Below are 14147 nucleotides of genomic sequence, written 5' to 3' on the forward strand. Positions count from 1 at the left end.
AAGAATATGTAAAAATGTAATTTTTAAAAAATTTGTTTTACACATTGATTAAAACATTTTAATAAAATATGTTTTATTTAGAAAGTGAATTAAACAGTGAGTGTCTTTAAAAAACTCTCTGTTGAACATGCCAATCTTGAATTAGTATTTGGATGGACAAATACACAGACAGATGGACAAAAAGACTCCACATAAATACTATTAACCGTTTTGATGAACCCCTAAAAAAGTGGCCTTTTATTGATATATTTTACACATTAAATGTCATTGAATATTTACTTACTTTGCAGATGAGAGACATTGTTTGTTCCTTCCTTTGAATTGTATGTTTATACAGCTTTTCAAACTCTCAGAGTATGTGATCACTAAGAGAATTCTTCTCAGTGGACTTCAGCTTAGCTTCCTTCCACAAACGATTAACTTCTTGCTCACACATGTGTTTCAACTTGTCAGCACATCACTTAACATCCACATTGTAAACATTTTGATACAGATCCATGCGGTACACAGTAAAATTGATTTTATATGCAATGCAGAATATCACAACTGACTCACTGATTGATACACAGTGATTTTGACTGGCATGACAAGAAACTCCCCACATGAAATCTGTCACTTGTGTGGCACTTGTTTCAAATTGGGGAACCATGGGCAGTCATATGCGTAAAGCATTCAGTTCAGTTCAGTGACACCATTGAGACTGGTGGGCACTTTAACATTGTCTATGCCAGGATTAGTTTTATAAAACAAAATGTTATCCATTATAATGATGTATCTTCTCTGAATTAAGAAGTTTATGGGAGTTTCATCTCCCCCCTCCCCTTCCCCCTCTTTTAAATGAGATTTTTCTGGATCCCTCCCCACCACTGATGATTCTGAATTCTGAGCTCACATAATGTTTATGATAAATAGGTATCAGGGTGTTCACACAGATGTGAAAGAGCAGTGATAATTAAAGAGCAAGTGAATAGTATGAATGCAAAAGTAGTGGCCTTATTTTTATACACCGTATTAAGAAAATAAGAACTTTAAATTCCCCAGTGAAACAGTAATACAAAGAGTACCTCAAGGCTCAATCCTTGTCTCCTTCCTCTTCCTCATATAAATATTAACGACACTGCACAACCCGTTAACTCTCATACAATAAGCTATACAGGTGATGCCTAAACCTTATCCTATGGTGGAGAATTTCTCAATTATGGGATTGAACTATGAGGCTACATAAGTGACATACACTTAAAAAGAACATGGTTATTACAGAAAAGGGTAATAAGACTGATACATGAGATGGACCACAGAGATTTGTTGTGATGTGTTTATGCAGCACAAAAATCTAACAAGATATTATCTGTACATATTAAATTAGTTACATTTCTTATGAGTCACCCTGTGCAAGTTACCAAATGCATTGATGTATATGACTATTAGGCCAGGACAAAATGTAACTATTTCTGGAAAAGAACAACATTAAAAATGACAGATGGAAGCCCATAAATCAGCGATATGATTTGATATAACAAACTACCTAACTCTCTAAGAAGATATATGAGGAATGATTTTAACACAAAATTAGAACCTTATCCAATAGAAAAATGTTTACATTCATTCAACAAATTTTAAGACACCGTGACATGAACCAATAGCACCAATAGCACATCAGCTATAATGTAAATGTATAAAACAAATTTAAGATGCAACATTTCCAGTGTATAATGTATTTTGTAAGTGTAATTAATTTCATACTATCACTTCTGACATTTGCAAAAACCATCATTGTCATGGCTCCATGCAAAGGAAATGTAAATAAATAAAGAGAGAGAGAGAGAGAGAGAGAGAGAGAGAGAGAGAGAGAGAGAGAGATACAGGGAAAGATAGTGTGTGTGTGTGTGTGTGTGTGTGTGTGTGTGTGTGTGTGTGTGTGTGTGTCTGTCTGTCTGTGTGTGTGTGAGTGTGTGTGTGTACACACATATTGCACGAATTTCTAAAAATTCAAAATTCAATTTGTATATCACAAGCATAAATTACAAATGAAATGTTTTAGAATGGAAACAACACAAGTTTTTATTTTTATTTTATATGGACCAGACTTGTTACTGAATAATTTAACTCTAATGTATGAAACATTTTTATAATGTCTTGTACAAATTTATTCGTTTGGTGCTGGTAGCGCTAATACAGATTACTTGGCTTGTCGCCTGCTGCTTGTCACCTTTCCACCGATGACAAGCTTCAAACACATTGACCTTTGCGCGTTTCAATTTTTCCGGAATCTATCACAATTCTGACTGTAATACTTGTTGGTTTCTTTGCTAATATATTCAAATAGATCATTCCCAGTATATAATTCTACGATATCCATGATGCTCTGTGTATCTTTGGGAAATATATGTGGACCCAGAGATCCTTCAGATTTATTATTGGTCCTCAGTAAATCATAGTCTGTCTTCTTTTTCTGATTCACCTGAATCTGTTGCCAACCATAGCATTCGCCGAATTCTTCTTGGATGTATTTCACTATCTTCCAACAATTCTGCTTCACTTTCACTTTTTTGATATGCATTGTCTTCTTCCCAATCGGCCAAGTCATCTGTAATGTCAGACAAGATGTACGTGCATTCATTGTAAATAATCATATTGTCTCTTTCATCTGCCATGATGAAAGTTCACAAGTACTTATAAAAACAAAAGACTTGTTCACATGTGTAACTTAGTGTTACCTAAACAAAACAACAGAATGAAAAAGGTGCTAAAGTGCTGTCACTGGCCACTGCGCGGTACTATACTCTTGACATCACTGTGTTGTCACCGACCGCTGAGCGATACTATGCACATGACACCACTGTGGTGTCACTAGCCATTGAACGCTATTTTGTGCACGACACCACTGTGATGCCGCCGGACAGCAAAGTGTTAATAATCAATAATCTTCCTTCAACTTCATCTCTCCTCCTCCTCCTCACAATAAATAGACCACTCTCATCCTAGGATCATGTAGAAGGTTTCTGGAGGTATATGATATAATACATCTATGCCCAGGTCATGCAGTTTCCATAAATTATGAGGGTGCAGAGCAAGCAGCCAACAGTATCCCAGATGTGTTTGATTGGAAAAATTATGACCACTTGCTTAATTGTGTGTTGATTCACCTTCGGAACATAATACATAAGTAATTATGCATGGATTGAATTCAACAAGTCTATGGAGGTTTCTAGAGGTATATAATATCATACGTCTATGGACAGGTTTCTGTGAATTACAAGGTGGTGATTTGTTAGTGTAGAGCTAGGAACCGAGTGTCCGCGATGTGTTACTGAGTTCAGACTGGGCGAACTAAGTGGTCAAAATATCAATGTTAGTTCCCTGTTATGATCCTCAAACAACTCTGTAGTGGTTAAAGTTTTGGGACACAGACAGAATCTTGCTGGAATATGCCACTTCTGCCAGTGAAGGCATCAACCATAGAGAGATGGAAGTGGTTCACAGTAATGTTCAGATGGCCCACAGCTGTCATTGAGCCTTTGATTACTACCACAGAGCTCACAGCAGCAAAGGTAAACGACTACCATAGCATAATATTGCATCAAGTGGCCTGCATCTGTGGAGCAGTCCATCTTTGGAGCAATTCATATTTTAATCAGCAGGATGCCTGGATGATGACTGTGGTGTATGCAGGGGTGTCCCCTGTTTAGCTTGACCACCGCAATTCTGTCTATGGTTGGTGGGGCTGGTGCAGCACCTGTCTCACCTACAAGGTTGTCACTAAATAGATGAGACAAGGCACTGTATTCAGCTGAGCAGCCAGCAGCTGACGCAGTGTTCTGGGGTGCCAGTTTCATCACTATGTGGCATGTGAGTTGCAGCATACAGTCCTGGGATTGGTGGGCAGTATTTTATGTTCATGAGATCAAGTGCTCAAGTGGTACCATGCTGAATCCTTGCACAGTTGGCTACACAGATCTGTACTCCGCCCAGAAGCAGCTAGGCATGTCCCAGACTCCAACCTCACCTACCATGACTGCTGTTCGCAAAGTCATTACGCTTTCTTCACAATGAGCTACATCTACCACTGTGCTTTCAACAGATGCTCACAAGGCACCACTTTGCCGTGGTTACTGGTGGCACCTATGAGCTCCTCACATCATAGGATCCTGCCAAACTCTATTCCCTGCTCCTCAAGTTATTATCCAGGATAAAGAGTTTTAAGTTATCAAGTTGAGAGGATATTCTCTCTCAAAACTGTACTTTGTTTAGTTACTGTAATTAACAGTTGTGTTGTAAGAGTGTGTTTCATCACTCCTCAGCAGAGGGTAGAACACTGGTGACAAGGGAAAAGATTTACTGTTTTGGTCTTCCACTCTGTTTTAGTGTTTCTTGTTCTGTATTAGTTCATTTGCTGGAGCAGGCCGTTCGTTTTTCAAGTTTGTTTGAATTGTTTTGAACCTAGTGATTTTTGCTTGTGCAGTAGTGCTTTGTGTTAGGGCAGCATCTCTTGCTTCTTGATTTGTTATAGCCTGTAGGTAGGACAAATTTTTCAGTCTATGCATGTTCATGAGTCAAGTTTCTTAGCAGTCAACTTTTCTGCATATGTCAGGTGCTCCATTCAGGTGTTATATGAGTGTGAATTCTCTTAACTGACGCTACCAGTCAGAGCTATTTTCAGTACTTCAGAGTTCAAGTTTCAGTTTCCAAGCAGCATATTTTTGCGTAAAGTTTGAGTATCATTTTCTTTTATCATGTCTGTCCCTCAACAGAGATGTTTTGTCTCCAGAAGTTCAGTTACAGCAGCAGCAAATTCAGAAACTGTTGCAGGGGTTGCTCAGCTCACTCAGATTTTGGCTACTACAGTCATGTCTTGGCATTCCTCTCCCACATTTGCACTGACTTTTTGTGTGTTTGACAGTCAGAAAGAACATAAAGAAGACTGGGACCTGTACCATCAACAGTTGAAGTTACACTTTATTACCTTTGACATACATGACATGCAACGAAGTGCTAATTTTCTTGCCAGTGCAGGTGCAACAATTTTTCTTTTGTGTTGTCAGTTTTCCCAGGCTCTCAGCTGGAGGACATGGACTATAAATCATTAGTGGAATGGCGGAATGTGCCTCTGACATGTTTATTTAATTTCTGACAGTCTCTGTGACCAGTGTCCAGACTGGGGGGTCCGAGGGTTTTGTGTGTGACAAGCTGGGTTACTTTCAGTCAAGTTGTTTGCAATGATTTTGTGCCATGCTGTGCTCTGTGTTCTGTTTCCAGAGTTGAACAGAGGCAGTCCCTCCACCCTCAGTCCAACCCTTGTCTGTGACACCATCGTATGTGACTCTCTCATCATCAGTCAGCTCCATCGTGGCCAGGCCTCCCCTCTCAGTATCCCTTCTGTGAGAGCCAGCACTGTCAAGGCCCGCCCTAATGTAGTAGCCATGCCTGTCTGCAATGACAATCAGCCCTGTTGTCAGTCCTGAAGTTGCTTGCCCTGCTCCGGTAGGCCTTGTCCTGGCTGACCCTCACGCCATTGCCAAACGTGTCTCAGCTGCCCTTTCTGTCATTGCCAAGTCTGCCTGTAATGATGTCAAACCAGTCATCAGTCCACTCATCACTGCCACTGTCCTGGGGCACGCCTTCCTGACATCACTAGCACTGTTGATGCTGACACCAGCTGTCTTGTCTGTGTGTTAAATGCCAACACTACCATGACTGGTCCTCTCACTGTTGCTGCCATTCCTGCAGCCAAGCCCAGCTGGTCCTGCTGCCATTCCTGAGGCCACTCCAATTGTGTTCTCCAGCCCTGCAGCTACTCTCACTGTTCCAGCTCGCACCATCCATTGCATTGTGTGTTCTCCCAACCTCTGGTCTGTGTCTTCTTGAAAGTTTCGCTGCAAGTGCCACTGACATCCGGCCCTTCCCCATCACTGCCTGTGATGGATGCCTGTGGCTGTTCCCTATGTGGACATGGATGCTTGTTTTGTTGAGATCAAATTTTGGATTGTTTTGTGGTTTGTTTCAATATATTTATCATTCACCTAGTGTAGAGCTTTTGGAAGTTATTATGCAATATTTCTGATTTTCTGTTCTTGTATATTGGATATTACATGCTCAGCAGTCTTGTTTGCTGTATCTTGCATTCTTGTTCAAATATTCATGCCATGCCTGAGGTTATTTTTTGTTTTATGATTTGTTTCTGTTCAATGCTTGTGGAATACAGGGTTGTGTAAAGTCGTTCACTACGTGTTTTTTGTTTCTGAGGCACATGTTTACACATTGGCTGACTGTACTATTTTCATTCCAGCTGTTTGGAAAGTCAGCGCTGGCAGCTGTGGCATGCACCTCTTTGAGATGGTTGCACCAACTGTTTTTAAGGGGGGAGAGGGGAGGGGCAGATGTGCTGTATGCAGGGCTGCTATGCCCCCCCCCCTCGCCCCTTCCCCTCCCACCGCACATAGTTTGAAGTTCGACCACCACAATTCTGTCTCCATTTAGCAAGCTGGGTAAGGCCTCTGCCTCACCTCTCGCCTACAAGGCTGCTAGAAAATACACAAGGCATGGCACTGTATACAGTTGAGCTGCCACCAGTTGCTACAGTGTCCAGGAGTGCCAGCTTTGCCGCTATATGGTGTGTGAGTTACAGCAGGCACTGCTGCAGTTAGTGGGTACTATTTTACATCTGCGCGGTCAGATGCTCATGTGTAACCATGCTTTATCCTTCTGTATGCAGATACATAGGTCTGTACTCCACCCAGAGAAGGTTAGACACATCTTAGACTCCAATGGATCAAGAACTGCTGAAAGTCTCCACAACAGACCCTGCCTACCATGATCGCTGCTGATCCTGTTGCACATCGATTTGCCATGCCATCTTTGCCATGAGGCACATCAGCCACTGTGCTTCCAACAGAAACTCATGAGGCACTGCTTCACCATGGTTACCAGTGGCTGCCGATGAGCTTGTCATACTCCACGACCATGCTGACCTTTCTCTCCTGCTCGAGATACTGTCCAGGATAAACACTTTTCAGTTATCAAGTTGTGAAGATATTCTCTCTCAAGTGTACTTTGTTTATTTATTGTGATACACAGTTGTGTTGTAAAAGTGTGTTTCATCACCCTCCAGCAGAGCACAGAGTAATGCCTTATCGAGACACGACCATCAACCTGACGTAACAAGAAATGTGATTCGTCTGGCCCGGTGAAATATTTTCATTGAGCCACAGTCCAATATCAGTTATCGTCTGCCCATTGGAGTCACAATTGATGATATCAATATTCAACAACATGTGTTGAACAGTAAGCTCTGAAACATTTTACCTGCAGCAGCATTGTACTCTGCCATCAGACCTGCCACAGACTGCTGCCTGTCCTGCTTTACAGAGAGGGAAACCCTACAACCTCCACCTTCTATATTGATAACCATGTCCTTGTCCCCTACTCACCTACTTATAGTTTCACCATCCTTCAAATACTTATCATAGAGGATCATGAGAGCAGCAGGTAAACAGCTCACCAGCTTTGATATTTCCCAAATGCCCATTTCCCAGCACTGGGCCTTAATAATCTGCCCTTCCTCAAACTTGCTTATCTCAGTGGCTTTTCCACTTTGTAATACATATAATTTCTTGAATCATTCCCAATTCATCACTGCTCTGCATATACAGAGTATCCCAAAAAAAAAAAAAAAAAAAAAAAAAAAAAAAAAAAAAAAAAAAAAAAAAAAAAAAAAAAACACTGACAAACTTTAGGGACAGGTTCCTTACATCAAAACAAGAAAAAATATCTGGTAAACAAGGGATCTAAACTGCATACTTAAGATATATGAGCACTTGTTCATCTTCTACAGTAAGCTATTTGTTTTCATAATTTGGGAGCAGGTAGTACGGCTCAAAACAAGAAAAAAAAGGCCTAATAAACATGGGCTCCGAAGTGCATATCTTAAGAGCTATGAGCAAATGTTCAGTAGAAAAGATGTTTCACACTAATGAAGATGAAAAAGTGCTCACACCTCTTAAAGTATGCATGTTTACCAAGCTTTTTTTCTTGTTTTGGTCAATCATTCCTTCTCCCAAAATATGGAAAGCAAAGACCCTGCAGTTGAAGAGATCTATTTATTATATCAAAGATGAACACATGCTCATACTTCTTAAGGTATGCATTTTAGAGCCCATGTTTACTAGATATCTTTTACTTATATCTATATAAGGAACTTGTCCCAAAAGTTTGTTGATGTTTTTTTGGAACACCCTATATGTTACATGCCTGCAGTGCCATAAGGCAGCTTTCAGTCTTGTGATGAGCAGTGGTCATAAGGTTTTGGCTTTTATTAGTGTATGTAGATGGCCTACATATCTGTCCTGGAATCTTCTGTTGTTCTAGATGGACTAGTAAACCCAAAAAAGCATCTTTTGGATAAATGAATAATGTAACTAAAATCAGAAAATATAATTAGCTGTTGAGCACAAGACACAGATTATAATAATTTCTTTTCTCTGTCTTTAGTACGGCAGACTTTTTCCACAGCTCCAAAAGTTCTTCTTTCCATTGGGACTGTTGTAACAAATTATATGAGTGCGTAAGAGGAAGAATACTGTACGTTGTACCAGAATTACCCACTAAAAATGGAAAAGAAATTCTGCAATCAGGTCCTGAAGACCATGTGATAGTTAATCAACTGCTGTATGATCCTCAGCCATTCATCATCAGATATGTTATGGAGGAGCATGAGATCGGCACACCAACTCCCAGTTATTGGTGACTTTCCAATCCTGGAGCTGCTACATCTCAATCAGATAGTTCCTCAATTGTTATGACAAGGCTAAGTGCACCCACTACCACATATAAATTAAAATTTCTTTTTTTTCTGATATTGGGAATTATCAATATATCTACAATACTGTCAGAAGCCATCTGCAGGGCATAGTTAGTGTACCATAATTAATTACACACAACAATATACAGACAATGCAATAATGCCTATGAAATATAGTATTTATGAGTATTTGTTAGTTAATGTTGTACTAGACTGACTCAACTGTTGCCTGGTTTCCTGTACATCATTCCACCACCAACTCTAGTTTGGTAATAGGCATTTCTCATCCCATTAAAGGCAGTCCTACCTGTGAATGGAGTCAGGTGAGTTACAAGCTGAGCTGCAGCCACTGTACTGCTTTCAATGTGGGCATGAATGACCATCAACAAACTGTGGCTAAGAGACAGCTGGTCGACCCAGCTGATGAACATGCTGACCTAACACAATGTGTTTCACTTCAATGACTGCTCCACAACCTATGCCATCTGGAGCCTTCCTACCAACATCGGCTTTTATGTATTTCACAGGTGAGAACACTTCTTGCAATGTATCCTATGTTCCTACAATCCTCCTTGCTGCAATCTTCGCTATTCTTTGTCATTTGCCTACCTACCCCTGTCCTGCTACCACCCCAGCACTACACAGCCTTCTGTTCCACAAACAAACCCACTAGTCTTTTCCCCCTTCCCTACTTCTCTCCATTTCTGTTCCCCTTCCCTCCACAATTCTACCAACTGTACCTAGCAGCCCTCTTTCTGTCCACACAACATCCCTGCATACCCGCGCAAGCAACACTGCACCTCCACCCTCCAGCTTTTTCATTACCCCACCACTCACATGAGATTGCTTCCCCCACCAGGGGCAGTTTACAGTCAACTGTCAGGTCACAGCCGCCAAAGACAGTGATCAAGTGTGTGAGTTCTGCTTGTGTGAATGTGTCTGTGATTTCTACTTCAGAAGAAGGCCTTCTGGTTGAAAGCTCAAATGTATAACAGTCTTTTTGTTGTGTCTGTCTGTGACTCAATGTATCCTCTATACGATGAGTGGCAATCTGCCCTTTTGATAATCAAACAATGAAAAATTCAGGATGGAATGTATTACCTACAAACAAATCCAGGATACGGCTATGGCCACCTGCATGGCATCATCCTATGCCAACCTACTCATAGTCCATCTAGAGGAAACCTTCTTAAAAACCCAGAATCATAAACCAATCACCTGGTTCAGATTCACTGATGACATCTTTGCTATCTGGATTGAGGGTGAGGACACCCTATCCACATTCCCCCAGTACTTCAACTATTTCTACCCCATTGGCTTCACCTGGTCCTACTCAACCCAACAAGCCACCTTCCGAGATGTTGACCTCCACCTCAAAGATGGCTACATATGTACCTCCGTTCATATCAAACCTATAACCCCAGCAATAACTCCACTTCAACAGCTGCCACCCGTTCCATACCAAGAAGTCCCTTCCGTACAGCCTAGCCACATGTGGCCGTCACATCTGCAGTGACAAGCGGTCCTTCTTGAAATATACTGAGGGTCTCACTGAAGCCTTCACAGACAGTAATTATCCTCTCAACCTTGTACAATAACAAATCTCCCATGTCTTATCTTTCCAGTCTCCCACCACCTCCCAAAGTCCCACTGTCCGGCTACAGAGGAGCATTCCCCTCATAACTCAGTACCACCCAGGACTGGAGCAACTGAATTACATTCTCTGCCAGTGTTTCAACTACCTACTGTGTTTGGCATTCTAGAGCTCTAGCCAAAATGCATATGCCCCACTTTACTGATGTACGTACTGGTCCAGAAAACACAATTGTCTCATTTACTTCAAGTTCACAGTTTTTAAAGCTATCTGATAGAATACTGTACACAAAGTAATCCAGAAAGGAGTTAAACTACTGGAGATGGTGATAGTGACACCTCAGAGTTGTGACAGGATTTTATTCAGTAATAAATAAAATTACTGCTCAAGCAAGCAGTCAGATACTTTTTTTTTGTCAGTTTATGGGTAATGTGGCTTAGTGGAAAAATGCTAGGCTATTTGTCCAAAGGTGTCCCAAGTGATCCCAGGTCCATTCTAAGATTTTTCTGTAATTTATCACTTCACTTCCTTTTGTTCTGGTAGTGATTTGTTAATGGGAAAAATGGCAACTTGCACTACAATTCAAAATCTATGTTTAATTATAAGCACCCATATAATTATATATATGAAGGTAGTAACTGTTCTCAAAAGAACAGATACCATTGATGACCGTGCAGCTGCTCTAGAATAAATTATAATTAATTGAAACCCTCAGCTGCCAACAGGTGTTGGTGATATACCTCGATGGGGTCAGCTGAAAATGTGTGCCCCAACCGGGACTCGAACCCGGGATCTCCTGCGTACATGGCAGACACTCTATCCATCTGAGCCACCGAGGATACAAATGAGTAGCACAACTGCAGGGACTTATACCTTGCACGCTTCCCGTGAGACCCACATTCCCAACTGTCCACTATCTGCATATGTAAAGTACCTACGTAAAGTTGGGAATGTGGATCTGTCCACTATCTACATGCGTAAAGTACCTACGTAATGTTGGGAATGTGGATCTCACGGGAAGCGTGCAAGGGGTAAGTCCCTGAAGTCACGCTATTCATCTGTGTCCTTGGTGGCTCAGATGGATAGGGCATCTGCCATGTAAGCAGGAGGTCCCGGGTTTGAGTCCCGGTCGGGGTGCACATTTTCAGCTGTCTCCATTGAGGTATATCAACACCTGTCAGCAGCTGAGAGTTTCAATTAATTATCATTTACCCTCATAATTGGTTTTCTATGTCTTTTCATACCACAGAAGGCATATTCTAATGGTTTGGTGACAAGAGAAGCAGTGCAAAACTGGATTGCGCACTTTCCTTTTCTCTTATTGCATCTGACTTACTTGAAACAATGTCCGCCCCCGGTAGCTGAATGGTCAGCATGACAGATTGTCAATACTCTGGGCCTGGGTTCAATTCCTGGCTGGGTCGGAGAATTTTCTCTGCCCAGGGACTGGGTGTTGTGCTGTCCTCATCATCATACTATCATCCTCATCAACTGCAGGTCGCCGAAGTGGCCTCAAATTGAAAGACCGTCACCGGGCGAATGGTCTGCCCGACAGGGGGCCCTAGCCATACGATTAAATAAATAACTTGAAACGTTCAGCCGATCCTCTTCTCTGGATAAGCTGCTGCATCAATCTCCACAACTTCTTCTCCAAAGAAATAATGCTGGTTAGAGGGATTAAAAAAAAACTCTTTTGCTCTTTCTCTCTATGCTCTTGAAATAACTAGGTACTCTCATAATACTTGCAGTTCAGTTCTGGTATATTTCCATTTCCACAAGTCTCACATAAGTATACAAATTCTTGCAAGTCAATTGTGTCTTTAACCATCAGATACAATTAAGTATATTTACAATGTGGTGAGTTTAATAACCACCAGAAATTCAAAGACAGTTCTTGCTTCTAGCAAGTCTAACACCAGAATTAAGAGTCTGTAGTCAAATCATATTTAATTTGTTCATAACAATTACAATCCTTACGCCATCAAGGAATAACACATGCTTGCTCCTTGAACATCACATACAGCTCCTATGGCGCGAGCGGCAAACACTTGTCTGAGCCGATCGACTTCCACGATTGCAGTATTCTCTCAATACTCTATCCAGCACACACAAAAACTGGTGGCATGGTAGACACATCTCCACTCTCCCACACTCATACTTAAAATATCGGGTGTTCGAGATGGGGGAAGACCAAGTGTCTCTAGAATTTACCTCGAATTCACTGCATATCCCTCCCCTTAGCTCGAAAACGAGGTATTTTATACATTTCATTATGTACATTAATATCTCCCATAATGTTAAGTCACATTTAATCAGTATACTTTATATTTCTTCTAGTAATCGTGTACCTAATATCTAGCTCTTCTTTCATCATTTTGATAATAACTATCTGAGCATTTCACCTACTATTGGAGTTAGTACTTTTATATCTACAAATCGTGTGGACAACATTCTTGATTTCCAGTCACCAACTCCATTTAATTATGTCATTCTCTTTTCTACTTCTCTGTACTGTTTTTTCTTTACTATGCATTAGTTTCATTATCTACCTTAGCTTGTAGTCTGGAGGAACTCTGGGAACATGAAAGTGTTCCTTCTGACACTCATAAACATAAAACGTAACACTGCTAGAGGGTTGATCCTATGAGTACCCTTTCTCCGTCTGTTTTCCTATGGTACAGGTCAATCCCCTTCTTGGTGCCCCTGTACGTGCAGTATACGTCAGCCTTTCTTAGTTCTGCCTATCTGCCCTTTTATCCAATACATGCTGGGTGCGCCCTCCTTATCCTTCCTGAGTAGGCCTCATGGTTCATTACCCTAGTTATATCTTTATGTACACTATAATTAACTATTGTCTGGAAACTAAATCTGTTTCACACTTAACCCTCACTTCTTAAAGCTTCATTTAATCCCCTAGAGTACTCCACTACTCTCCCACTATGCTTCCCATATACACCACATATATATTATTCAATATATCATACATTTACTTATGCTATACTTGTCCCTCTATCCTACAAATCGTCAGAACAAATGTTTGACTGACATTCCTAAATAATTATCATAATTTGTTCCTCCCTGGCTTATGCTCATTAATCTGTCCTTGGCTTGTGCCCATTAGTTCCTCCTTGGCTTATGCTCTCCTTAACTACTCACACTTCCTTCTTATGTATTTACTCACATGTCTTTCTTACATATCCCTGATGTGGAATCATCGTAGTTTTTATATCCTTATGTACATATGCAATATAGAATCGTTATTGTTCTTATACATATTTCCTATATATACATGGTAATAAATACCTAGACAATAGTTTTCTCAAGTAACTAGGCGACACGGAACCGTCACAATAAACAGCCATGTGTGCATACTTCTCTATGTGCACATTCTTTTCCCTTACAACACTTGAGGGTTCTTACATCATTTTTATCTGTATTTCCATTGTTTGTGTCTTTGTGTTTCTTTGTGTGCATGCATAAGTGTATCTGTATATCCTGATTCTTCAGTCTACTTATATGAAATAAGTTGTAGGTTACTGGAAACCACAGAAAATAAGAAGGACTTCACCGATAGAAGTATATGAATATGTAAAGAGGGAAAGATACACTGGTACTCAGATGAGAAGTAAGAAAGGAAAAATTAGAAATGGTTGCTAAGATCAGAGAAGAGAAAGCAGATAGCCCTAAAGACAGGAATCCCTTCCCACCCCCCTTCTCCAGGATCACTACTCCACCAGTACTTTAGTGAGAAGCTGG

Source organism: Schistocerca serialis, chromosome 1 (assembly GCF_023864345.2).
Source record: "Schistocerca serialis cubense isolate TAMUIC-IGC-003099 chromosome 1, iqSchSeri2.2, whole genome shotgun sequence".
NCBI lineage: Eukaryota > Metazoa > Arthropoda > Insecta > Orthoptera > Acrididae > Schistocerca > Schistocerca serialis.